Below are 3,474 nucleotides of genomic sequence, written 5' to 3'. Positions count from 1 at the left end.
AGGCATGCTCCTTGACTTAACCAACATACTATGCAGTAACATATAAAGTACCATAGTCTTCGTTCCTATCAACTGAAAACTGTTACAACAGACAATGAAATAATGGATGCGCCTTCAGGAATTTTGCTATTCGTACCAAAAATTACTTCAAGTGCTCAATGCCTGTAAATTTAGCACAAAGTACTTATTGATATACATAAAACTTAACCTTGTCGTTGTAATTTTTTGCTCTTTCATTGTCGTCTAAATGTTTCAATTCTCTCTACATGGTACTTTAGGGCCAACAGCCTTGCCGCAGTGGTAACACCGGTTCCCGTCAGATCACTGAAGTTAAGCGCTGTCGGGTTGGGCTAGCACTTGGATGGGTGACCATCCGGTCTGCCGAGTGCTGTTGGCAAGCGGGGTACACTCAGCCCTTGTGAGGGAAACAGAGGAGCTGTTGCTGTTGTGGTCTTCAGTCGAGAGACTGGTTTGATGCAGCTCTCCGTGCTACTCTATCCTGTGCAAGCGTCTTCATTTCCCAGTACCTACTGCAACCTACATCCATCTCAATTTGCTTAGTGTATTCATCTCTTGGTCTCCCTCTATGATTTTTACCCTCCACGCTGCCCTCCAGTATCAAATTTGTGATCCCTTGATGCCTCAGAACATGTCCTACCAACCGATCACTTCTTCTAGTCAAGTTGTGCCACAAATTTCTCTTCTCCCCAATTCTGTTCAATACCTCCTCATTAGTTATGTGATCTACCTATCTAATCTTCAGCATTCTTCTGTAGCACCACATTTCGAAAGCTTCTATCCTCTTCTTGCCCAAACTATTTATCATCCATGTTTCACTTCTATACATGGCTACAGTCCATACAAATACTTTCAGAAACGACTTCCTGACACTTAAATCTATACTCCATGTTAACAAATTTCTCTTCTTCAGAAACGCTTTCCTTGTCATTGCCAGTCTACATTTTATATTAACTCTACTTCGACCGTCGTCAGTTATTTTGCTTCCCAAATAGCAAAACTCATTTACTACTTTAAGTGTCTCATCTCCTAATCTAGTTCCCTCGGCATCACCCGACTTAATTCGACTACATTCCATTATCCACGTTTTGCTTTTGTTGATGTTCATCTTATATCCTCCTTTCAAGACACTGTCCATTCCGTTCAACTGCTCTCCCAAGTCCTTTGCTGTCTCTGACAGAATTACAATGTCATCGTCGAGCCTCAAAGTTTTATTTCTTCTCCCAATTTTTCTTTTGTTTCATTTACTGCTTGCTCAATATACAGATTGAATAACATCGGGGATAGGCTACAACCCTGTCTCACTCCCTTCCCAACCACTGCTTCCCTTTCATGCCCCTCGGCTCTTATAACTGCCATGTAGTTTCTGGCTCTGAGCACTATGGGACTTAACTTCTGAGGTCATCAGTCCCCTAGAACTTAGAACTAGTTAAACCTAACGAACCTAAGGACATCACACACATCCATGACCGAGGCAGGATTCGAACCTGCTACCGTAGCGGTCGTGCGGTTCCAGTCTGCAGCGCCTATAACCGCTCGGCCACTACGGCCGGCCCATGTAGTTTCTGTACAAATTGTAAATAGCCTTTCGCTCCATGTATTTTACCCCTGCCACCCTCAGAATTTGAAAGAGAGTATCCAGTCAACATTGTCAAAAGCTTTCTCTAAGTCTACAAATGCTAGAAACGTAGGTTTACCTTTCCTTAATCTATTTTCTAAGATAAGTCGTAGGGTCAGTATTGCCTCACGTGTTCCAATGTTTCTACGGAATCCAAACTGATCTTCCCCGAGGTCGGCTTCTACCGGGTTTTCCATTCGTCTGTATAGAATTCGCGTTAGTATTTTGCAGCCGTGACTTATTAAACTGATAGTTCGGTAATTATTATATTCTTCTTGAAGTCGGAGGGTATTTCGCCTGTCTCATACATCTTTGCTCACCAGATGGTACAGTTTTGTCAGGGCTGGCTCACGGAGGAGCTACTTGATTAAAAAGTAGCGGCTCCGATCTCGGAAACTGACATACGGCCGGGAGGGCGGTGTGCTGACCACATGCCCGTCCATATCCGCATCCAGTGACGCCTATGGGCTGAGTGATGACACGGCGGCCGGACGGTAACGTTGGACCTTCAAGGCTTGTTCGGGAGGAGTTACATGGTACTGTAATGTCGTTTCATTGCAGTACCCGTCGCTTACGCGAATTGAGAATTCTCATTCTTCTCTTCTGTCGTTCTCATTCATTTTAAAGGATTGTGACGATAGATCGCTAGATTACCTATTTTACGAAACAGCCACTGTACCTCTTAATGTTCGTCCTTCCGCGAATAAATAGCAAAGGGTATATAGCGTTGACAACACGATTCTGCTGAACTCTGAGTGTTGTGCCGAATGAAAAATGCGCACCGCATTGCTAAATGAAATGTCGCGCTATTCCAGGTATTTCCGAGAAAGACCGAACAAACCCGAGTGACAAGCGGGGACCTGGCGCGCCCTGCGTCTGCGTGAAGTTCGGCACGCCGTGGCTGCACTTGTCCTATATGGTATATACGTTGTTGTCCCAACGCTCAAAACTGCATATAATGTTAGTGGGATATATGAGTTTCTTTAACTACGAAAACGTTTTCATGTAACATTATGGTTAAATTAATGAATATTTTTTAAATGTACCCTCCCCGATAGCTGAGCGAGTTAGCTCGTCGCTTCCTTGATTCCGGGAGGCCTAGCGCCCTAGATCGAACACACTCTGTGGATTGACGATGACGGCATGTGGGACAGCCAAGGTGGAATCCCACACCCGACTAGCTGAATAACTAGCTCATAGCCGCATCACCCCTCAGTTATACGGGCATCCAGCCACACTCTACCACTAGAATTGTCAAATTCAGATTAACATGCTGACACTGTGTTGACACGTAATAAGGCGACAAAAAAAGACGGAGGACGGAATGGTTATAAACGAACTATATGATTAACGTCTCTTACTATGCAAAATATGACAACAACATTTAACAAGAGTTCATATGACTTCCCAGTGTTATGAAAATATTCCGTAATAACGAAAGAACCTTGTTACTTAAGGGGATGTATGTAAAATTGGTCAAAAATGTTGAAACTTTTTTGCTACCACATTGTTCTGCAGCATGATAAAAATATTGTCCTCAATTTTTAGAGCTTTATTTGTGCTACGTATGATAAAAAAGCCATCTTTTCTCAACGAATGCGCAGTGCCACACCTCTTTTTCCAAACGACTTTGTCATTGTTTGCGATATTTTATTATTTGTTTCCATCAGAGATGATGTCTATAGAGTATAAAAGGCTGTGAGCCCCTTTTCGATGCAATTAATTACGATTTATTAAAAAAATGTACATGAGGTGGAACACAAAACCCGAATGAAAGCTTTAATAACCTCATTTAGAAGAGACGCCAAAAGAGAACATTTTGCTCATCTACTATAGTT

General features: G+C 42.8%; 1 pseudogene; it reads left to right on the top strand.

The window, feature by feature from the left end:
* Nucleotides 1–279: 279 nt before the first annotated feature.
* On the top strand, nt 280–397 carry LOC126250024 (5S ribosomal RNA; annotated as a pseudogene).
* Nucleotides 398–3,474: the final 3,077 nt, after the last annotated feature.

This window comes from Schistocerca nitens, chromosome 3 (assembly GCF_023898315.1).
Source record: "Schistocerca nitens isolate TAMUIC-IGC-003100 chromosome 3, iqSchNite1.1, whole genome shotgun sequence".
NCBI classification, from domain to species: domain Eukaryota; kingdom Metazoa; phylum Arthropoda; class Insecta; order Orthoptera; family Acrididae; genus Schistocerca; species Schistocerca nitens.
This window is presented reverse-complemented; position numbering and strand designations above follow the sequence as displayed.